This window comes from Hydractinia symbiolongicarpus, chromosome 11 (assembly GCF_029227915.1).
Source record: "Hydractinia symbiolongicarpus strain clone_291-10 chromosome 11, HSymV2.1, whole genome shotgun sequence".
Taxonomy (NCBI): Eukaryota; Metazoa; Cnidaria; class Hydrozoa; order Anthoathecata; family Hydractiniidae; genus Hydractinia; species Hydractinia symbiolongicarpus.
The window spans coordinates 11,801,590-11,826,706 of record NC_079885.1 but is presented as its reverse complement, the minus strand read 5'-3'; the positions used below and the strand labels follow the sequence as shown (position 1 = coordinate 11,826,706).

The following is a 25,117-nucleotide window of genomic DNA, read 5'->3' as shown; positions in this document are numbered from 1 at the left end:
CACATTTGTTTTTGATATGCATACGATAACAACAAATATTGGTACTTGACCTTCCAGCTTCTTCTTCAACTGATTCTCTTGAAAATTATGCAGGTAAATTATTTTGAAGGCGACGGTAAATCCCTGTGAGCTTTTTAACAAATAAACTTTGACGGATCTTTTAGCGGAGGAGGCTGGTGCAATATCAAACCTGTTTGGAGCGGATGGGTCACATAATTATACGTTACAAAAAAGGTTTTGACGAGACGGACAAACAGAAGAAAGCCGTTCGTAATGAAATGGCGGAAGAACTGTAGCTGTGTATATGTTTTTTTTCAAAGTAAAAAATTTAATAAAAAGCAATAGTAAGCAATGAAAGTAGAAGAAACGATATTTAAAAATCGATAATTACATTAACGGTCGCCGCCATTGTCGAAAAGAACCAACTTGGTTCGTACATGTTGATTTGTGACGTCACACATTTGTAAGACGATGAATGAAGATTCAGTCACTTCTTCGTCTTCTCAGAGTGATATAAATTTGTCGTGAGCTTCAAGCGAAGTAGAAGACAGGCTAAATTAAATCTTTGTAGAAAAAATAGGAAAGTAAAGAAATAGTTGAATACCATAATGCTTCGGATAAAAACCACCGAAGCGTTTATTAAATTTTTTGACATTTATGGGGGCGTCTATTCAAGGGGGCGTTTATAAAAATTTTTTCACTTCGTCTTTTTTGCAGTTTTTAAGGATACCTATAATAAAAACTTAAAATAAATCTAGTTCATCGTCATCTTCGTCAATAATATTTAAATCAAGCGAGGCACCAGCCACATCTTCTTTTGTTATCTGGAATGGATTTTTATCTAATTTTTTATCGGCGAAATTCAACATTATAAAATTCTCTACCGGCTTCACATTTTTCTCTTGTTTTAAACAAGAGATCAGTTCATCCTGTTAACCGTCAATCGCCAAAACTAGCCCTCACGATTTCATTGATTTCGCCAATGTTTCATTCGTTATGATCTCCCATGATTTAATCACCCATTCCACAATCAATCTTCTGGGGAGAGATTTCATGTTTCCGAAGCATGTTTTTCATTTGCAAGCCATTCGTCATAAAATTCTTGTATCTTCCCTTTGAATGGCTTATTCCAGGAAACATCTGGGGCTTAAATATAGTTAGTACATTCACCAATGACAATTTCGATTTTCCAATTTGTCAATACTTTCTTAATTTCATCCGTTAAGTGAGCTTTATAAGAATTCAAAGCTAGCAGTCATTTTTGGAACGAAAATTGACCTAATGTTTCCTGGTACCAGCGCAATGTCAATTGTTCATTCATCCAATTGTTGGCTGAACTTGCAACCAAACATTTTCGTTTGAATTCTTCATGGAGGGCTTTGCTTTCCCATTCGCTTTGTTTCTAACATTGAAACGGGATGCAGCAGCTCGATTGCTGTTTGGTTCAGCATATTCCACAGATTTGTCTTTTAAAATCCATAGTATATGAACGCCGTTTTTTTTTTGAAAATCACTTGCTTTTTCAGCTATCTCGATAAGAAAATTTTCAAAACATCCAATATAACTTGTTTGTTCACTGGTCACTGCTTTTTATTTTTATCAGTCCATGTTATGCCCCACTTTGTAATAATTGTCCGACTTTGTAATATGTGCCCAATTTGTAATTATCCTGCCCCACTTTGTAATACCTGCCCTACTTTGTAATAACTTTTGCCCCACTTTGTAATTTTGAAGCTGCCCCACTTAGCATTGCCTCACTTTGTAATTTTCGAAGCTGCCCCACTTTGTAATAATGTCTTGCCCCACTTTGTAATTTTTAGTTTTTCGCATGCGCCTTTTATACTATAACATAACATAAATATTATAACCGCGTTTCAATAAGATACAAAATATACAGTAACTAAGGTGTTTTTCGTACTATAACCTGTTTAACATAACATGCAGACTAATCAATTCGGGGTTATTGACGTGATCTCTTTTAAACCGAGCAACGTGCCAAAAAGCTTAGTGATAGTCACCTCCGGTATATCTACAAACCAAACTCAGCTATTGTAAATCAATACTTCAGCAACCTTGCTCACAGCCTTCTCAAGTTTGAATGACAAGAAAAAGCGACCCGACGTCAGAAATAAACCACCCCATTCTTCGCCATGCCTTGGCATTTAATTTACATGATCACAGTATACATAGAACCTACCTTATTTGCAGTGGTTGGTTTAGAAACTGCTCTGTTATTGCATTTTACAGTGAACTTCTTAAACTCAGTATCATTTGATGTTATTTTGATAATTTTTCTACCACTGATTCCCGCATTTCCGTCTGCAGCTCTGTTCCTTAGTTTTTTACATGCAGCTTATTTCCTTTTTTTGGAGGTTTTCGCTACTGCTTTATTCAGTTCACCTTAGAACTCGTTTACCTTAAAAAAAAATTAATCCATTTGAATCTAATGTCAAATCATTCTTTAATCTCCATTATTTGATGTAAACGCTTCTGTGAGTGACAATGCTGTCTTCCACTGGGATTTTGGATTGTACATCGTTCCTTATCAACTCCGATATGATGTCATACCCGTCTTCTTGCATGGGATGAATATAACTCCGCAATACGAGACTTAAATTTCATAACAATATCAGAAAAGAAAATCAAATATTAATGCATCTGATCAACTCATTAACGGACAGATAGGTACTGTTCATCGGTTGAAAACCGATAGCTCAGGAAATGTAACAAGAATATATTTGAAAATGGAAGACATATATACTGGACTTAAAGCTGTGAGAACAGATTCAAGAAAATGTTGTTCCAATTAATAGAGTAAAGTAAGAAATCAAATTTAACAAGCATAATCCTTCTTCACCTTCTATGAAACGGCTGCAATTCCCACTAATGCTGTCATGGGCCTGTACTGTTCACAAGGTTCAAGGAAAAACGTTTGATAAAATTGTTGTCTATTTTGATTTATTAAAATAACGAGCCTTTCACTCAGGACAAATCTATGTTGCATTAAGTCGAGTCACAAGTTTAGACGGTTTATACCTAACGGGTACATATGCTAAGTCAACCATTAAGTCAGACACACGAGCAACAGAGCAATACAATTACATGCGAGAACTCTCAAAATTGACACAAAAAGAAACTGGTGTAATTAGCGAAAATTCTATTATGGTCACTTTGCTTAATACAAGATCCTACAACAAGCATAAAAACGATATTAAGTCCGACCGCGCTCACATGGAAAGTGATTTATTATACCTAACGGAAACTCAGATACCATTGAACTCACATTGCGACTCAAAACTAGATTAGTTTACTTTAATTCAAAACGACAATGTGGACAAATTTTATAGTCTTCTAGTTGGTCATAATGAAACTATAAAATTGTTTGATATTGTAAAAATTCCAGGTGCAATATTTTTTAGAATGACAAAAAGAACGTTTCATCAAAACGCTATTAATGTTTTGCTTCTATATCGTAAAAATTCCCTCAATAGAGATGAGTCATTATACCCTATTCGATATTTTTTGGGAATTGAAACTTTCAATACTATACTCGGAGATTTTAATGTAAATGCATTTAGCAGGCTTAAGGTGGTTACTATAGACACAAATGGTCGAATTTCAATAATTTTGTTTTACCCGCTTTCAGACAGCAAATTCATCCTAGAATGCCGTGGCAAGTAGTGCTTATGACAAATTTCGGTTTTTACATCGCAATCCGGCACTTTTTCCAACCGATTGCAAATATAACTGCATAGCAACGCCCATAGCAACCATTTTCGCATTTTTAGACAGCTTTTCTGCCCCTCCGTCGATGTTTAATTACCTGCAATAGCTAGATGATACTTTAGGGCCTCCTAAGACAATATATGACAGTGTTCAGAAAGCTGTCTTAACGACGCACCCTCCGAAGTGAACTCGCCGAGTTTACTCGTCATTAATTAGACTTAACTGACTATATGGTGCTTTTCAAGTTAAAACAGTGCTGGCATACACCTTTTCTCAATCCACAAGTGAAGAACGATATACTTATCAAATAACTTTAGAAAAGACAGTCCTTTGCGATATAGTTTATTTCTGTAGTAACCAAGGCTATTTGAGGGTCACGTGACGAGCTCTCAACAACAGACAACAGGCGCTGGGAACAAAATTTCTCTATGCTAGAATTCAGACGTTCTTATGAAAAAGTTCGTTTTATTTTCCTCTTTACTGGATTTACTGAAGTGTGATTTAAAAAAAGACCATTTTAAATTTTATCACGTACGAGACGACTTAAAAAGGTGGTAATTCTTTATTACAAATCTGACTTAAAAAGAACTAACTGAAAAAAATACATATATGTTTTTTATAAATAAAACATTCTTATATATCACAAAAAAAACATGGCATAATTTTTTTTTGTGTTGTCCTTAAAAATCGATAATTAACAGTCGCCGCGATTGTCAAACAAAAGTCAACTTGGTTCTTAAATATTTTGTTGATTTGTGACGTCACACGGCGTACATAGCTCAACAAGATTTGTAAGAAAATGGAAGACTCATTCACCTCTTCGTTTTCTCGGAGTAATTCAAATTTATGGCGAGATTTGCGCGATGAAGAAGACAAGCTAAAATCTAGTAAAAAAATATCCTTGTAAAAAATAATTTCCAAGAATTTGACATGCGAAAACAGGTAAAGAAATAATAACTTAGAGACTGTTTTTGTTTTTCTTTCCTTCCACGAAATCACTTCCAGTACACTTAATTACCCACAATCACTAGCAAATAAAAGCACCTGACGTCTTTCAAGATGTTTTATATAAATATATATAACTAGCCGGGTAAACCCGGCGTCGAAACGCCTGGGTAAGCTACAAGTCAAGGCGTGAGCCGGCAGTGAACACTCTGTGGGGCGCCTAATAACAGTCGTAAACTGCGCCACACGATATGGTGGAGCGCTTTAGTACAGGTATGCAGTATGTTTTAAATCAAGTAAAGCGCATACACCATTATAGTGTTGCGCCTGAAACGTATTTTTTAAGAAATAACTTTCCCGCAACGATAGCTAAAATAAAAACAGTTCACAAACTTCATTGCAACTTCGGTTAAAATGAAAACACAGGGAACAGCCTGTCTTTACACCTCCAGCTAAAACAATTGCTCATCCATTTTATGTGCAGAAAAAGTTTTCAGGAAAATAATAAAAGATGTAGCTACCTAGCTAGCTAACAGCATTTAGCATAAAAATTATTGCTTAAGAATATTGTTGTAGCCAAACTGCATTTTTATACTCTCACTTTTTAGCCAAATAGCTAGCTAAATGGCTACATCCTCAACATAAAAATAAATTGGCTAGGATAAAGTGCTCTTATGCCATACAGAATAGTAATAAGTAAGGCTGTAGATGGCTAATTAGCCAGTAAAATCTTCGTTCCTAGCCAAAAATCCAAAACTCGTGCGTTTAAGATCTGTACGCAGCTAAAAAACGTGACAATATATTTATCTTAACATTGCAAACAAAGAGAAAACTAATATTAAAAAAATATAAAGTTTTTAGAAGATAAAAAGGTCAAACAGGCCTCCGTTCATTCACACGCGAAAATCTTGGATTGTTTTTAAGAATCAAAATGGCCTTTTGTTCATTCACCTGCGAAAATATATTGAGCGAAAATCTTGGATTGTTTTTAATCGCGAAAAACTTTGATTGCTTTTTATAGAAGCAGGTGTCGTGATTGCTATACTACGCGCACACGGTCAAAACAAAGTCGGTAAAAATATATCGCAATTGGATTGGTACGCATTTTAAAAATTTCGTGATTCCGTTACGGGACGCGGCTCTCGCGGACGCACAGACAAAATACGACTATTATTATAGAGACACAAGAAAATTTCATAATAAATTCGAATGCATGTAGCTAATACTTATATTTTTCAAGTGATAAACTCATGTCCAAAATATAAATATGTATTTATGACAGCGAAAATTATTTTATTCTGCCAGAAAGATATTTATTATAAAACATGTTGAATAAAATTACTTTTCATTCAGAAAGAACAAAAAAGCTCACAAAAATAACAAAATTTACACAGTCTAACACTATAATAAAAAAATTAAGCACAACTTGTTATCAATCGTTAGTTCCCCTTTAATGAAGAAAGTAATTGAAATGAATTGTTCTTTTTATATTTCTTTTTTTAATTACAAACTCAACACATTATAAATGTGAGCAGCTTTTAGACAGAACTCAGATAACATTTCACAGCAGCAAGACAAGAATGATTGCAATAAAGTTTAGCATTTTGCTTGTTCTCTTTAGTGACGTCGAAAGCTTCGTAGTTGGAATGGGAAACCTTGGAGCCCGTGGAGGAAAAGACAGTAGAAAGTTGAGAAGATTATACGAAGAACGAGATCAAATGTTAAATGGAAGACTCACTCAAGCCGATGACCACACCCGAAAGAACCCGGATGATGAAATGTCATATAAAGGAAACAGAGTGAATGATAATCAAAGATTTTTTACAGCGCGTGACGAAGCACGTCAAGCTTTGTTACGTGCCAGATTCTTTGATGAAAGTACAGAAAGCGTGGGTTCAACTAATAAAAGATCTCTTATTTGACTGGCAATCAGTTTAACCTTAAACCTTGCTTTTCGCTTTTTCTTATAAACATATTTCGCTGGTGCGAATAACTTAGTCAGTGGCTGATTTTGCCTATAAAACTTTAGCTTTGTGTTTCTGCAGTATTTAACTTATTAAGATTAAAATAGTTTAATTTAGTATACGAGTTCAAATTAAAATAACTTTATATGCCTGTTAAACTCACTTATAAATTTAGGGCAAATCAACCTTGACTAAATATTCTCTAATCAATTTGTAAACTGTGGGTTTTTTTATAGAACGCTTAGCACTAGATATATACCCATGTAATTTTTTTATTAACATGATTTTCTCCGGAAAGTTTGTTTTGTGTACTTGAATCACGCGGTTATGAACCAACAACGCTGGCGCCAGAATTCTTTGTTTCCTCAGCCAATCAAATATCACAAAATACATACAAAGTTTTGCTTGCGTCAGCGAATTCTTTGATGTCTTTTTAAAACTCGTCCAAATCTCCAAGTTTAGAGGTATTTTATGGATAATTTATAAAAAATTTTTACTACGTCCGAATCTTCTCCGAAGAAGTTCAGGCACACTTCTAGCGTTTTCAAACTTTTTATCAAATATTGTAGTAACCATGATGGGTTTTTACAGGAACTTTCTGAAAATCTCTTTCCTTGGCTGTGTTTCCTAGCTAGCGTTTTTTATAAGTGTACTAGTTGTTTAAAAGTTGTTCGATTGCAAACGCTTGAATGGTGACTCGTCCCAACCTGCTTCTAAATTTCTAGCGAAGATTCAGGCTTCACAAACCAATTCCCAGATACTAAACACAGATCTGAGAACTGTGGCGGCGTTCTTGACCAACCCAGCATTGAGTTGTGAAAATCAACAATAATGATTACTGCAAATCGAGAACATTAGCAACCTTGCTACCTGCTTTTTTTGAAAATGTCTTTTTATTCGAAACGTAACTACCGTAAATGCTCGCTTATATGAAATTTTGAATTTTAAGGTGGGCGCTCATTCAAGAGGGGTGGTAAGCCGAGAGGTGTGATTTAAAGAAATTGCAATGTAATTCGGATTTTATAAATAATATCGAACGAAGATCTAATACTAGATTCTTACAACCTAATCGGCGATCTACATGGAAGCTCAATGCGCTGCAACGCAGAACACACACAGTTTCCACATGGAGCAAACGGCCGTGTGACCGTGAAATTTAAAACAAATGTCCTTACATGTACAAACATAGTTAGCGCTAGTACATTTGCTCACAGACTTTATGTAGGAATAACGAGTTAAAACAAAACAAAAACAACCTATCAAGGTTGTAGAAAATATTCACACAATGACTCTAAACTATATACATAAAGTGAAGCGTTCATTATTTATCTACGCCAATGTGTCGCACGTCGAGCCTTGTAGTTGGGGTTGTAGTTATGAAAATTGTTGTTACGTGTATCTAAAATGAAACAAAAAACCTTTCATGTTAAGGCGTGGGTGGGTGGGAAGTATTAGATCTTCTTTCGATTTTATTTATAAAATCCGAATTACATTGCGGGTGATTCGCGCCCTTACGTAATTCTTCAATTTTATTTCATAAAATATCAATCGATTTAATACTGGATTCTTACAACCCTACCGGCTTCACTACACAAAGCTAGTGGAGCCCGGACCTCCTTACTCAGTTCTTAGCGTTTTAGCCCCTCTTAAAAACAGAATTCTGAAAGTTTTTGTATTTGGTATTAGAATTTCCTTTCTATAAAACTTTGCCATGTGGATTCCTTAGACCAGAACCCTCTCTCTAGAGTATCCTTTACAGGGAGTCCTGATAGTTCTGCTTTTGAGACTGAAGCTGATCTGGTAGAATGGGCAAACAACTTAGTAGTATCAATCCCTGCCTCCGTTAGCACGGTTTTAATCCAGCCAGCTATTGTAGAACTGACCACACCCTTATGAGGAGTAATAGTACTAATTAATAACTGTGAAGCACCACTTGCGTTCCTCCATCCACTGGTGCGTTCTAAATAAACAGTCAATGCATTAAACACACAAAGGTCTTCATCTTCTGGATGACTGATGCATTTGGTTGTCCTTGCCCCCACGACTTATGGAGTTTATTAAAAGTAAACGTATATTGATCATTGGTCTTAGTCATTAAATTTATATCCAGATTATAAATACCCAACACCCTAGAAGCTGAAGTTAAAGCTAATAGCATTGTAAGTGTTAAAGACAAAGATCTTATAGATATTTGCCTGTTATCTTTAAATTTTTGTTTAATGCAAACTATGACCACCCGAACATTCCAAAGAAATTAAAAACACCTAATATAAGAGAACTAACTTTAGGATGTTCTCCTATAGGACTTCCTGAAGGCTGAAATGGCTGATTTATGGGAACAATTAGCTCTATATTCATAACCCTTTTTGAATAACTTCCCCAAATAATTTATCACAAAATTTATAGGGTATTGAAATGGTTCAACCTGTTTTTGACCACACCGGCTAGCCTACTTATTTCAAGACGATGAATAATTTGCATTAGTTCCCTTTCTTCTGGAAGCAATGATGAGATTAAAAGCCTCTGGAGAAATTCCTTCCTCAAGGAGTTTTCCCCTGAAACTATCCAAGCAGCTAACCGTAGCACCGTAACACTTCGGGATACCATGTTTGTGACTGCCATGTTGGTGTGATCAAAATCAGAAAATGAACCTGTTCCTCTTCTACTTTTTTAGAACTCTGTGGATCACAGCAAAAGGAGGAAATGCATAAAGACACTTTTGATTCCACTTTTGGTGAAATGCATCTGTACCCAGACTGTGACGGTCCAGCTTCCAAGAATAATACATTGGAAGTTGATGAGATAGACGGGAGGCAAACAGGTCCAGTTTGGGAGATCCTATTCTCTGACAAATTGTTTTGTAAACCACAGGGCAAAGCGCCCATTCTGCTAATTCCTAAGTATGTCCGCCTTGATATTTAGACAACCTGGGGAGGTACTCTTCAGTAATCGTGATCTTGTGGAGTAATAGGAAATCCCTAATTTTCTTGGCTATTTTTATCATAGTTAAATTTTTTGTTCCTCCCATTTTAAGGAGGTAAGACAAAACTGTCATGTTGTCTGTCTGAATGTGAACTGATGCAAATTGTTTCATTTTGTGAAAAGACAGTAGTGCTAATTTGATTGCAAGCAATTCCAAAACATTTATATGAAGAATTTGTTCCGTCTGGGACCACACGCCTCCTGTCCTGGTCCTTTGACAAACTGCTCCCCAACCTTTTAGGCATCTGTCTGTTAAAAACTTTTTGCTTAAGGTTGCATAAGGGAACGCCAATTGTACAATTTTAGATTGTTCACCCACCATAGAAGTTCTTCCAGAGGTTCCCTTTTTAAATGCACTAGGGTGGCATAAGATTTCGATACTTTTAGACTTTAAATTTGTTGTTCTTGTAGAAAACGAAACTCCAGACGAGCTGGCAGAACTGCTTGTATGGTGGAAGACAGAACCCCTATTAATTGAGTTGGCTCCAGAATAGTGTCTTCTCTTGTTTTGTACAAACTCAAGCACTGCGTCTGTATTTTGGAAACTTTCTCCCTAGATAAAGAGACATGGTTACTGAATCCACAGACATTCTCAAGAACTCTATTTTCTGGGTTGGCTCCAAGACAGACTTTTTCAATTTAATTAAAAAGCCCAGATTCTGTAACAGAAAAATCAATGTGTTTCGTGCCATAAGGAACTCCTCTCTGGACGGTCCCAATTTAACATGTCGTCTAAGTAAATTACAATTCTTATCATTAAACGACGAAGGACTGCCATGGGAATTTTCAATAACTTCATAAAAATCCGTGGAGCTGGAGCCAAGCCAAAACAAAGACAGAGGAATTCGTATAGGTTGCCTGACCACTCGAACCTCACAAATTTTCTGGAGAAATTGTGCAGTGGAACACTGAAATAGGCATCTTTCAGATCCAACTTGCACTTCCAATGCACTTTGTTTGATAGGAATTTCAGTGAGTGCAAACCCTCCATTTTGAAGTGTTCGTAAGGAACAAATTTGTTTAAATACTTGAGGTTTATTACTGGTCGATTTCCTTCATCTTTCTTTTTTACTAAGAACAGATTGCTTAGAAACTGCCCCTCTGTGGGAGCTACTTTTGAAATGGCTCCTTTTCTCAACATATCTGCCACTTCTCCATCAATTAACTCTTTGTCTATTAGATTTCAAACAGGAGAATGAGGTATTATTGCCTGTGTTAGCTTCGAAATAATAGGTATTTTGAACCCTTGTATGACTGACAGGAGATCTTTGTCCTGTGTTAACTTTTTCCAAGCTGGAAGAAAATGTTTCAGGCGTCCTGCTAAGGGTACAATTGGCATCTGCCACCTTGAGAACAGGATTTTTTATGGCAGGGTGAACGTGAGTGAGATCCTCCAAGTTCACCCAATTTTAGATGTGTGGAAGCGGTTGCAACTTTTGATTGTTGAGAAAAGAATCCTTTTCTAGTTGTAGAAAAGTAGGTACCTTTATATTATGGTTGCCTTGGTTTGTAGGTGGAATGCAACACCCACCGTTCTTTTTCAAATGGGAGTGACCACCAAGAAAGGACTGCTTCTTTGGCCACCTTCTATTTTTGGTTGAAATTTTCTCGGCTGTAACCATAACATCTTGCTTTATTGTTTTGTTTAAATCAGCCATGTGTTCGCGGTATTTCTTCCGAAATAGTTCACCATTATGAAGTTGTAGCAGCAAGGCTTTGTGCTTTAACGTTGTTGATGCTTGTGCAGCTGAAAGGTTTGCTGAGCGGATAAGATGTTCTTTCGACGCTCATACGTTAAAATGTTGATACATTGACCCACCATTGTTAATGTTTTTCTACCGCCGAAGCTACTTATTCAGGAGGGGGAAGATTTTCTTTATCTTCAGCAGTTCGTACCTGCTCTACCATCATCCAAACTTTGGTTAGTGGCCCCATTTTATCACCCACCTTTTCCTGAACTTTTTTGAGCATTCGATCCATTTCGAGGCTTTGTAGGTGATCCTTTTTTAGATTGCTGGAAAAACCTTTATGGAATCCAAGTTCACTGGTCTGGGAGCCTCCAGCAGCACTTGCCCTTTTAGTTCTTTTTCTGGGATGAATTCCTCGGATGCATCGTTTGCATAAGAGGCTAAATCATCAGGAAGAGACTACTTGTGGATATCCTCTTCCATAGTGATTTTAAAGCGCTTATACTGATCGCTCTCAAGCTGATTAGCAGACTTTCTCTTGCCATGTGGCGTGTCGCATGCTATGGTATCATCAACCACAGAAGTTCTTGAAGTATCACTGTCACCTTCTTGGTCGACAGAAATACTTGCAGGATAAGACGTTGATTCCATAATGATAATGGTACAATTAAATATAGAACAAATAATTCAATGATTGCGGTTAAATAACTTGATAATAACTTGTAAACAAGCATTGATATAACCGGAGCTCCTTTCTCGATCGCGAAGAAGTTGAAAGAGGAAGGAGGTCCGGGCTCCACTGGCTTTGTGTAGTGGAGCCAGTTGATTGTAAGAATCCAGTATTAGATCGATTTAGATTTTATGAAATGAAATTCCATTTTTGGGTTATGGAAAAGCTTTCTTCTTAGGAAACTAACAGATGGTATATATGTAACAGGTATAAATAAATCTTTTTAATTAAAAAATATTTTAATAATAATTTTTCATAAAAATCGTGTTAAAATTAAAAAACAGCAGGAGCCTTATGGAGCGAACACGGTTGCAATTTTCCAAACAAAGATGGCGGATCGAGTGTCAGTAGTGTAATGAGTTATCACACGTCAAAAAAAAAAGAAAGAAAAACTTTAAAAAAGTTAGAAAAAATGTTTTATTTACGGGCTGATTACATGGAGAATTTCAGCTCGGTTCGAAATTTCAACTCGCGGCAGGTCTGAAAAATGTTTTACTATTACATAGAGATCGAGCACATGCGTATGGTTGTTAAAAATAATTTTTCGGTTATATGACATTTCCGCCCTGGGGTAAAACACCTAGCCAGGTAGTTAGCCCGGGCTTAAATTCTCCATGAAATTAGCCCCTTAGTTAGGAAATTGACTTACGGCAGACTTACTCCTCCCGCTGATTTTCTTACCATAAAACCTAGCACTAACCCACTAACATACGGGGGAGTAAGCCGGCGTTGAACACTCTGTGGAGCGCTTAATAAGAGCCGTAAACTGTGCCACACGGTCAGGTGGAGCGCTTTAGTACAGGTATACAGTATGTCTTAAAACAAGTGAAGCGCATGTACCATTATTGTGTTGCGTCTGTAACATATTTTTCAAAAAATAAATTTCCCGCAACGATGCTGAAATAAAAGTAGAGTTTACAAACCGTTGCTACTGAGTTTTTGTGAAAGTTAAGAAATTAATTGTGACACCGGGTTGAGCGCGTAGTACAGTTAAACCGTGTTGCACAGCGTATATGGATAATACCTTTTTAAAAAAAACTTTTTCGCAGACAGGGCTGAGCAGTTAGTCCAGGGAAACAATGTTACACATCCGTACAGGTGTGATTCCCGAGAAAGTTTAAAAATTAATTGTCACAGTGGGCTGACCTTAGTACAGGTAAACCGTGTTTCACATGCCCATAGGCGTAACAGCCTTTACCAAAAAAGCAGACTGGGCTAAGCACTTAGTACAGATAAACAGAGCTGAATAGGCGTACAGAGGCGTAATACCATTTTCCAAAAAAACGTCATTGCAACTTCGGTTTAAATAAAAGCAAACCTGTCCAGCTAAAACAATTGCTCAGTCATTTTATTTGCAGAAAAAGTTTTCAGGAAAATAGGAAAAGATGTAGTTAAACAGCTAACTACATAAGAATTATTGCTTAAGAATATTACATTCGCCAAACTGCATTTTTTTACTCTCACTTTTTAGGCAAAGATAGGAGCTAGCTAAATGGCTACAGTATTAATTTGACAACGATATATTCTTATATATTCTTACTTTTCCATATGGAATTTTAAATTGTAAAGGTTTAACGCAATCTAAAATGACCTAAACAGTTTCAAATGACCTAAAATGTACCAAACATGTAATGATCAACGCGTGTGCTTAGATTGGTAATTTACTATTGCAAGTTTCTGCTAAAAAGGTATATGGATGGAGATAAAATCGAGCACATTAAAAATGACTCCGGAGAGTGAAAGCGTATCATAAGATTTCTAATCGTATGCTTCCCTTTATATAAAATAACTTAGTTCCCAAGTCAGTGAAGTCTTACCACAAAACAAACAAGTTTGGTGAAAGTAAGGTGACATTTCCCATGCTTGTTAAGTATATTAATCGGTCAACAATAAAAAAAACGGGCGTAGCATGAAGTTGCAACGCCACGAGGAAGTGTTTTGAAATATTATACTGTTGCATGAGAAAATCTTTAGCATTACAAGAACAACTTAGTTATCAGAGTAACTAAAAAAAATTGCAGAATTATTTTTGTTTTTGTTGCGCTTTTTCCCTTTTTTGAGTTTGAAATGCGTCTCAAGCTTAACGTTTCCCTTTGTATTAAAAGAAAGATGTGTACGAAATTTTAATGTGTTGTTTTTCCTAACATGAAAATGTAAAAATAACAAATAAATGTAAATAATCATTTTTAATTGCAATAAATTATGGGAGGATAATAAACTACAAACCGGTCCGAAACTGAACACACATTAATAAGTTTTTTTCTTTATCCCTCTTTGGGAAAAACACGGTACATTTGGAAAAAAAACGTGTGGTTGTTAATAGCGGTCTCACTATCCCTTATCTCTTGCCAATAACATTTGCACTAGTTGTAAAGAGAAATGGAGGCATTTAGTTTTTATTGTTAAAGTTTACCCCACACAAAGAAGTCCAAAAAGCAGAATAGGTAGGAACTACCAAATTGCTATGACACTGTACTTGACGTTTTGTCCCAATCTGTGACTAGCTATAGTTCCTGTTGAAATTAGTTTTAGTTACATGACATTCTAATTATACCGGATTTTTTTGCCACGAATAAGTCGGTAAGCATATTTTAAGTAAGTTTTTTTAGAACTGGTTCTTTGAAATAAATAAGAGTTTTCTTTTTGAACAAAAATTTAAATATTATTTTTGAAATGAACCTTTAAAACAAGGATAATGTTTTTTCCAAAAAAAAACCTTTTTTAAGTCTTAAAATAAAGCAGAAATCGTAAAAAGATATGCTACAGACACACAAAAGAGTAAATCCGATATATTTTTATCCACTTTGGTTCAACGCGTGAATTCCCGAGGAATGTTAAGAACGGATGGTTTTTATCACGGGCTAACAACTAGTCTATAATACTACCTAACTTATGGTAGCTGCCTGTGAGTAGCGACAGGGAAGGTTCCTTTTTGAATATTTCACTTCCTAGTGGTGTGAAAAGTGGCGTGATATTAAGAATGGATTTAAGTAATGCTTTATCACTTAATTTTTATAAATACTATCTAATCACATCAGGGAAGTGTAACGCTGCTTTTAAGATAAACCATAGACATTTATTATATGCTTTTTAGAGATAAATTTTTTTGCCAGCCCACCACGTCTCTATAACAGTAGCCGAATTACTTTGTGACTTTTTAATATTTTCATTGTGATCTGTAACATTTTTTTGGCGAGAAAAAATGCGACATCGTGGTTTTATAGTGTAGTGTAGGGTATTTTACTGTTATTACACGACAATATTTTACACTACAGGGAAATAAATAAGGTTAATCTCGTTTAAGCGAAGCAAAATAGAAATCAATCGGATCGGTTTCTTCCTTCCTCCTAATTCCCCCTCGACCACCTCTGATGAAAGAAACATAAATTTAGTATACACACAATGACAAAAAAAACTAAGTAGACGCAGTGGAATGCTCATGATAATTTAAAAAATTAATGTTTGTCATTCTGAAATTATTGAGAACTGTGTCTGCCAACAAATATTCGCCTTATGTTAGGCTAGCAAAGGTCACAATGTTAACCCACAATGAAAGTTAGCATATTTATCATATACTGTCGTTATGCTCTTTCTTCTCCCGGAAGATTTTACTTCACTCCAACACCGCAGTGCAAGCTTATTTACGCAATATAAGGTAATTAAAAAAGAACCCCTATGTAGCGAACACGCCACTCTATACAGTGTTTCGAGGTCCCAAGTGTCCGCTTGGAATAAGCTGTGCAGCTGTAGTTACATCGAGAATTCAATAAAAGGGAAAACAAACAAATGACGCTTCAACATATCTCTGAGTTGTTGACGACCTGTTTTTGTTATTACTGAAATATTTGATTGACTAGGTTGAACATTATCTGACCAATTTCTAGGGTTAGAATTACTTTAATTATATTATAAACTTTTATCTTAGTCAAAAATGATTTGCTGTTAAAAACGGCTTATCGGCGTCTCTAAGAAGGGCTAAATTCTGGATCTTATGATAATAATGGACCTATTTTTGGCTCAATTTCATCAAATCAGTGTAAAACCATATCATACTAAACGGTAAGTTAATATTTAACTTTTTACTGAAGTTATTGGACTTGTACCTGAAATGGATAGTTTGGACTTATTGAACCGTTCAATATCAACATACATTTCACTGCACTGTTCTAGTAAAAATAGGGTCAACATTGTATTGTGTTGTGTTTTGTGAGACCCAATTTAGTGGAAGAGCATCTGATATTCTCTGAAGAGTAATATTTGTGACAAGTGGTATTACATGTAGAATATTAACAGTATCTTTAGTGTATCCTGGATTTAACCATATTTAACCATATCCATATGCCAGGTTTAGCACCTAATCAAAGTGCAACTGAAAATATGATTACAATTTAATTTGTCTAAAATTTCTTTATAAAGTTTCCAGGGCCTGGCAGGAATCATTTTCACCAAAAATCTTCCTAACTTTTTTATTATGCTCAAAATTAATAAGATTATGCTGTTTCCTCAAAATGCTTATTATATATATAATTTTTTTACGCCTCATGCAAAGTTATTTTTTATCAGATTGTCTAAAAGTACTCCATAACAAATTTCAAACTAATAACTTTATTTATTTACCAAAGTTATTGCACTTTTAATTTTTTTAATTAGGCTGAATAAGTGTAGATTCAATGACAGAATGAATTTTTTTCTAACCAAAACATATAAAGTAATAAAACATGATTGCCAACCACAGCCTGATATGAAAAGTTAAAATATGTACATTTTGTAAAAAAAACATTTTTGATATTTCGTGAAAAATTATTTTGTCTATAAAGGAAATGACGTCAAATAAAATGGGGTTAACACAATTGACATGTGGAGTGGGCGACACTCGGTCTCTCTGCTAGTAATTTTAAGTAATGTCTTCTCGGATGATAACTTGCTAGTGTATGTAACTACTTTTGTAATTCCAGCAATATTTTCATGTAAGCATTATCACTTTATGGTGTCTTTTCTTGTACTTTAATTGCTTAGTAATGTTTTTTATTAAATTTTTTACTTTAAAAAAAACACGCTACAACTCCTCCGCCATTTTAATACGAACAGCTTTCTCCTGTTCTTACCAGGCTCGCCGCCTCGCCAAAATATTTTGTATGACGCAATAATTATGCGACACATCCGCGCCAATCAGGTTTCATATCGGACCAGCCTCCTCCTGGCCATGTTCGTTTCGTCGTCCCGGTTATAGAAGAGAGACAACAGGCGCTGGGAAGGAGGTTGGATGCTCCCTTCTCCTCAATACAAAAAATCGTTAAATTGTTTTGTTTATGATTTATATGTGGCTAGAATACGTGGCAATATATTTATATATATACTTCATGTAAAAACAAAAATTAAAAGCTTTTAGAAGACCGAAAGGTGAACAAAGACAGATATGTCAAATCAACGCCACCGATTTCAAAATGGGTGTACTTATGCTGACTCAGATTGTTTTATATTTCTTCTTGGCAAATGAAGCATGGTATTGCGACAAATATCAACAAGAAGTAAAAAATGCACAGAAATCTGGTTATAGATCCTGATATGACATATCCTTTTATTAGTGTTTCCCTAGACCTGGAAATAGAATGTTCCTGTCATGGAAAAGTTGTTGTGGATATTAGGTGTCTTGCGAATCATATTGGGCAGCTTCCAACTCACCACAAGTATAGTCATTTAGAAAACAATGCCATGAATAATATGTTGAAAAAAAGTAGCGAATATTACTTCCAAATTCAGTGAAAAATAGCAGTTATCCAGCGTTTGTACGAATATTTTCTTGTTTTCCAACCAGAAGAATTTCATTTTGAAAGAACCCAATTGGACAAAGATTTTTAATTTTCATTACATGCAAACCTAATTTTGTGTTATGAAAAAAACGTTGATCCAGAACTTCTCTTGAACAGTATTGCAACAGATGATAAAAGTTAAAAGTCGTAAAAATTTAATAGATAAATATAGGTTAAAGTAACTACAGTGCGGAGTGTATAACATTTCTATACGATTTCCCCACATACATCAAAAATGTTAAAAATTTTGCCAAGTAACTTTATCTGGCCATTTGTTGATATATTTTCGTAAATTTCTGATTAAGGGAGACAACGTGCTTTTTTTAGCACAGCGGGTTTTTGTTGTTTTTCAAAGATGCTGCTAAGCGTAGCTAGCTAGAAACGGAATGAGAAATTGGAGGTTATCTACCTAGTATATCACAATTTTTTAAATGTTATGAGCCCTTTCTTTAGCCTCACTTAAACATAAAGCTAGCTAGCACAACAGTGACAGTTTAGCTAGCATAAAACTACCAATTTAGTATGTATAAAACTACCTACTACATCCTCATAGTATTCTCTTATGCTAGCTGCTACAAGAGAGAATTCTTTGAGACAGATTCTTAATCTAGCTAGCTGCTACACATACTACACAGTGAGTGGTATAATTCTGCTCAGATGTTTATATACACATTGACATGATCACATATTACCGAAGACAAAAGCCATTTATTTAAATTGACAAGACAGACTATTGTGTCCCGAACAGACTGCTTTTTGCTAATACAGCAACCCAGGGATCTTGTGTCTTCAAATGAAGCTATTTTTCTCCTTTCTACACCAGTGCAAGTCAAGTTACAGAAACAGAAATTATATCTATATTTTTATGTCGGGAAACATTTCTACACCAAATCTATATTTCTATTACAGGTTTTTTTTAATTTCTAATGAGCAATTCTCGTGCAATCATTAACACCTACTGGAAATCTTCAAACATATCTATAACATTCCTTTTTTAGGTTCAATCAGAACAACTTGTAGAGAAAAATTTAACGACCTGAAAATCTCATAAATACTTTCACGATATAAAAATAACTTTCTGATAAGAAAATAATTTTCGTTTTTGTACACTGATGCAGGCTACCATTCTTGTTTCGTTTAACATTTTTTAGCATGTTTTTATACAGCAGGTTCTAAACAAAGTATGTCCCGGGCCATGGCATATTGCGTCCGAAACACACTACGGTACTGCTAAGGTAGAAGCCCCGGGACGCATTTCATCAGATTAAAGGAGAAGCGAACCGCGCACGGCACGGCTGCTGAATAAAAGTTCATGATGACAGTGTTAATTTTGAAGACCCGGCCGACTCGGTTGGTCTGACCCAAAATGAATCAATTTACATGTTACGGCCACCATAACAAATAAGTAAACTGCTAGTTTTATTTTCCTCTTTGTGAGTGCTAAAGTATTTATAATTTAGTATTTTGACACATTTGGCAAACGGGTGGCTAAATTAAAAAAACAATGGGATATATGTCTCCGTATTATGATGGTCACAGGTGAAGACGCACAAAATAATTAAACAAGAAAAGTTGAAGATCAAAATAGCAAAATGTTGAACAACATGCGACAAACATAATTTTATTATTTTATTCTACTGAACTTACTAAAATTTGTGATTAAAAAAGATAAAGAAAATAAAAATTCAGAAAAAAAGATGAAGCCTTTATAATGCGAGTTCGATTTGTTGTTAAATGTTTCCGGTCTGTATATTTATTAAAATTGACGCCATCTTATCATAATAAACTTCATCGTTCGAAGCTCATACTATGTTGTGACAAAGGGCTCGAAACATGAAAAAATATTGTTGTTGTTCATAACAGATATTGCTTAAAAGTACAAAGAGGTTTAAACCATAGTTATAAGAAAAAAGATGTCTGGTGGCAACGACCACCGATATTGTTTACGCAATCTATCCTTAAGTTGTGTCGGACGACCCTCTCATACTGCACGGAAGTTAATAATGGCGGTGTTCTGCCCAATCTTAGGACACTGCCCAATCTTTAGACATAAAAATGCCCAATCTTAAGACTGACCGGCCAGTCTTCAGACTGGGCAGGGCGTCACAAGATTGGGCAGGAGACCATGTTAGGGTCATCTTCAGACGCCTTTTAGATTTTTAAGAAGGGATGTGCCAAAGCTCTGTTGTTTGCAAGACCCAACAAACACTCTCAAGTACATTAAAAAAAAATCACATTTGTATGTACACAAAAAACGAATTTGACGGTCTGTTGAATTGACCAGGCCAGTTTTTAAACACAGTTAAGTAGCTAGCCAGGAGTAGCTAGCACGTATTACACATTTAGCATTTTTATATAGTTTGTAGTAGTCAAATTTTAATAATATAATGTTTATAATATGAAGAATCAGATATTAGCTAATTGGATGAGAAGTTTAGCTAGCTAGCTAGCTATAGTCAGCTAACATGGTATAATTTTTTGGCCTCTTGATTTGCCAAGAAAAGTTTCAGTTTAAAGTTCCTTTTATAAGATACAGTCTAAAATGTTTATTATTCTCTTTGTCTTCCACAACTGTTCTAAGATTGGACATGTACGTCGATAGATTGGGCAGTCCAGTCTTAAGACTGGCCACCAATTTTTTACTGTCAGAAAATTGGCCTGCCCAGTCTTAAGCCGGGCGCGTTCCAAGGTTGGGCAGAACAGCGGCACAAATAGGAGAGGTTACTTGGCTGGAGATGATCTTGTGATTTGCCAAGAAAAGTTTCAGTTTAAAGTTCCTTTTATAAGATACAGCCTAAAATGTTCATTATTATCTTTGTCTTCTACAATTGTTCTAAGATTGGACATGTACATCGATAGATTGGGTAGTTATTTGAGTTAATTAATGGTGTTTTTTTGGAAGATAATGCAGATTTTAACACAGAATTAGATGCTGTTGTAACAGAAGTTGAAAGCTGCAAGAAAGATGAGGTTAAACCTTTGCCAAAATTGCGATAAAGTTTGCAAATTACAACATGGACTAACCAGATTGCAATGTTATGCACACCTTGTCAGAAATGCCAGATGCTAGCTCTTCTCTGTCTGTGCCAAAATTGTCAAAAGAAGAAAAAATTCTAAAGAAGCTACATCCATTAACATTAAAATTATTGGTGAAAAAAAGTGCTGAGATGTGTTTTGGTGACAGATGTTTACCTGAATCAGCTAAGTGTATGATTTCAGAGGATAAATTTAAAATTTCAGCTGATTAACTGTCAAACTTTGGAACAAAAAAAAAAACCCTAATTGAAAGATTTCATGGTGTTGCTGAGGATTTTTATTTACATTTTTATGGCTTACTAGGAGAAAATCTTTTAAAGATGTGACTTTAAGCAACATTTTATTAACTGAAGTTGCTAATCATTTTGGCTAAGTGACTAAAATGTTTTACCGACCAAAAATTGTTGCCGAATTTTTTTCTACCGGCCAATAATTTTTACCGACTTTTTTTTCTACCGACTAACTATTTTTACCGACTTTGTTTTTTGCCGATTAAGATATTTTGCCGAATTTTGCTTTTCTCAATTTAGTGTCTAAAAATAAGTATTTACCCTGGAGATGAAAGGTTTTTCGTTTCTAATGTCGGGAAGACAAATGATAAATATCAAGACGAAAATCATATTTTCTAATGAAAAGTCTCAACAAACGATTACAAACATAGTTTCTAAGCAACAAAATAACAAGATTGTCCATCTTTAATTCAACTAAAAAAGGATTTTCAATTCTTTCAAGCTGGCTGATTCAACTGCCTCTGTAATACCAGCAGCCCTGAATCCATTGAGGATAATTTCATTTTGACTGCATAGGTAATAATATAGCTCAGAAATCCAACGAGCATGCTTTACTTTCAACTCAACAAGGCCAAGAGATATTTGGACGTCTGGAGCCGGTATAACTTTCTGGAGTTGTTGTGAAACCTGCTCGGAAGAACCATCCATTATACTTGTTTGAAAGGAAAGATTTGGCTGGTTTGTTTACTGTGATGTCAAGCGGTTGGAACTTGTTTGTCAGGTTGTGTGGGACATTGGCAGCCTGGCAAAAATGTTTTTTACAAAGATCAATGACTAGATCGTTGTCTTGTCCTTTGAAAGTATCCATTATTATCAAAGATATTTGTTCTTTTGGGTATTTCAGGTTTGATTTTACTTGCTTTAAATATGGAAATATCACTGTTTTGAAGACCTCAGCCGACTTTTCTGTGTTAGGCCAATGATTCGCGGAAAATGTGACGTTAAAATCTGGAAGAAAATCATATTTCACAGTAACGGTTCCAGTTATTTGTCTCTTATCGTCTATTCCTTTGATTGGGACAGTTTTGGCACCTTTTGGGTTATTGTATTTTCCAGGGGAAATGTAAGACGGGAAATGTAAAGGGTGTTTGATCTAGATTTAAAACAAGATCTTTTGGAGTATCATGCTCTTCGACGATTGACAAAATAAGTCTCTAAAATGTTAGTTTCTCTTCAAGGAGAAACTGCTCGCTTAGCTCAATCTTACCAGTAGTGCTTTTTCTCTTCGACCATTTCATTGTTTCCAACACATGTCTCGTCCAACCTTCCGTTAATTCAATGTGACCACCAAATTCCTTCAATTTTGATGGACAATTTGCTTTAAGAACTCCAGTACCAATAGCAATGACCATCTTTCTAGACATTACCCCTCGTACGTACGTACTCCAGCTACCACATCTTTCACTTTTACAAGAGTTTGGTCATCTAAAAGATTTGGTCTACCTTTTCTTTTATGCACAGTGTCATTGTTTTGTTTTTTGTCCTTTTTTAATTTTTTCTTCCAGTTGTTTACTGATGCTCTTACAAAGGTATACTTAGGATACCTTTTCTTGAATTTTTCAACGCGGACTTTTTCCATTTTTCAAAACGAACTCTCCGATTTCATTCTTGATCTGCTCTGGTACAGAGGTATTGTAGTGTTTTTGAGGCTGGACGGTTGATCTTATCTCCTTATAGATTACAGCAATTTCCGCTTGATTCGTACTGCAGATGCAGATGCTAAAAATCCCTGTGTTCTGTCAGACGTCCCATCAGTGTTTTTATAAAAATCCCTAATACAGAAGAGTCTCCATAACTCGAACGGCCAGGGGGAAAAGGAAACCGTTCGAGTTAAGGAGACGTTCGAGTAGTAGAGGTTTTTAAGTTTTTTCAAAATTTTTCCCTTATCTGCCTACCAGATGAACAAAAACAGTATATTAAGTACGTAGTCTTACTTATTGGGGGTTCTGGGTTGGTGAAATACAAAAACAGAGCGTTTTAGTTGCTTTTTGCTCAAATTTTTTGAAAAAAATCAGTTATAATTGATTGTTTACAAGTATCATCATAATCTCGTTTGATGTTTTTATTTAAGTCCTTTAGGGAAGCCAACATTTCTTCCCCAAATTTCGAGAAAACGCTTTGGAGCAGTTCCTTTTTCAAGCTCTTTGAGGGTACTGTATTTTATTTTACAGGACTTGTTATCGGCTTTACTTCTTTTTGACCCTGCCACAGACGCCATTGTAAGATTGCTATGAAATTCTGTTTTTGAAAATTGGTTAAGAAAGCGTTGTCGTTCGAAACACAAACAAAACATTCGAATCATGCATTCGAACAATATAAGGCCCACAACACACGTAAACATTAAAATATGAAAATGATAAAGAGTTAAATGATCAGGAAAACTTATCAATTTTTTTCAAAATGCCACAAAATTCGAGTTATGGAGTCAAAAACCTTCAAGGGACAAAATAATCTGTTCGACTTAAGGGAACATTCGAGTTATGGAGGTTCGAGTAGTGGAGGTTTTTTTTATAAGAGTTTATTAGGAAACTTTCACGGTGCCAACGATTTCGTTCGAGTTAAGGAGACGTTCGAGTAATAGAGGTTCGAGCTATGGAGACTTTACTGTATCTGGAATGTTCGCCATTTTTACTGCATGCTTTTTCTGTTGTGTTCCTTTAAAAAATTTATAAACAACGAGAAATAGTGTAGAAAATATTCCTCAAGTCTCCTCCGTTGTTTCGGCTACTTTATTTATCTATATGAATATATGAATGCACATTCGATGGAGAGTGTCGGTTATGTAAATTTATCGTCTTTTGTTTTGTGCGTTCTTTCGTTCTTTTTGTTTTGTTTTGTGTTTTGCTGTGCGTTTGACTAAACGAATAATAGTGAATTCGAATTACGCTCGCATTTCTTTTGAGTCATTGTTTTCAAGCAAGAGAGGAGCCACGTGAATTTCATCATTCTACTGTTCATCAATATGATGTCTTCATTTAAAAGTAAAATTGCATCTAGAGGATGTCATGTCTATCGAAATTCTACTTGGCAAAATGCAAAACCAGGTCAAAAGAGACAAATGTTTCTTTAAAATCAATCGACCCATACGCTTGCGCTATCAAGGCAAAGCACCGATTTTTTGACACTTGGCTGACCGTTGGACATATCCAAAGAGAAATATCACGCCATTGCTATTTTTTCATAAGGGAAGGTGGTAGCATTTCTGGACATTTACTCTCCACAAATTATAAAGTATTTCCAATTTCTGCTGGTGGACTTGAAGTGTCGTTACTGCTAACTTTTAGTGTTAAACACGAACGTGCACACAAATTGATAAAGGAGTTCATAGGCACCTTTTGGAACATATGGTAACTTTTTATACAAGAGTTCGGAGTTTTTCATATGCAAGATATATACGTGAAAAACACAAAGCTGCACAGACATGGGACACTGATTGACTTAGTTCCGGGCATGAACTTTAAAAATTGCCACAACGACTATATTTTTATAGCCACACATTTAATAAAACACATTATTCGGCGTAGCTTACCAAAATAGTAAATATTATTATTGTGTGAAATAACAAATAAATTGGGTACTTATGTTATTTTGTGGGAAAAAATTTGTGACACATTTGTTTGCGGATTTGGCTCAAATCTACAAATTTAGCTAGTTATACAAAAATTCATAAATCACACATTCAGCAAAATATATTCCGCCAACTTTTGCGGAAGAAAAACCGTGAAAATTACGGAAAGAAAATTTGGTGGACTTCTAGTCTCTCAGAATAAGAGAAACTACAGAATAAAGCCAAAAAAAATGTTTTTCAAATTTGTGGCTGTAAAAATAGCCGTTGTGGCAGTTTGCTGAGTCTTTGAATTTGTGGAAGATTGATATGAGGTAGCTCCCCTTCTTTTAAGCTTTTGCGAGTTGAATAAATCCGGGTTTGTTCTGGATTAAAATGACG

At 35.3% G+C, this 25,117-nt stretch overlaps 1 protein-coding gene across 1 annotated transcript in view; it reads right to left on the bottom strand.

Moving 5' to 3' along the window:
* Positions 1–2,266, bottom strand: part of LOC130613730 (phosphatidylinositol-3-phosphatase SAC1-like) — a 31,347-nt gene extending 29,081 nt beyond the window's left edge. Inside the window, exon 1 of the mRNA XM_057435066.1 lies at positions 2,257–2,266. The gene's annotated coding sequence lies outside the window, so the exon portion shown is untranslated. The remainder of the gene's footprint in view (positions 1–2,256) is intronic.
* Positions 2,267–25,117: the final 22,851 nt, after the last annotated feature.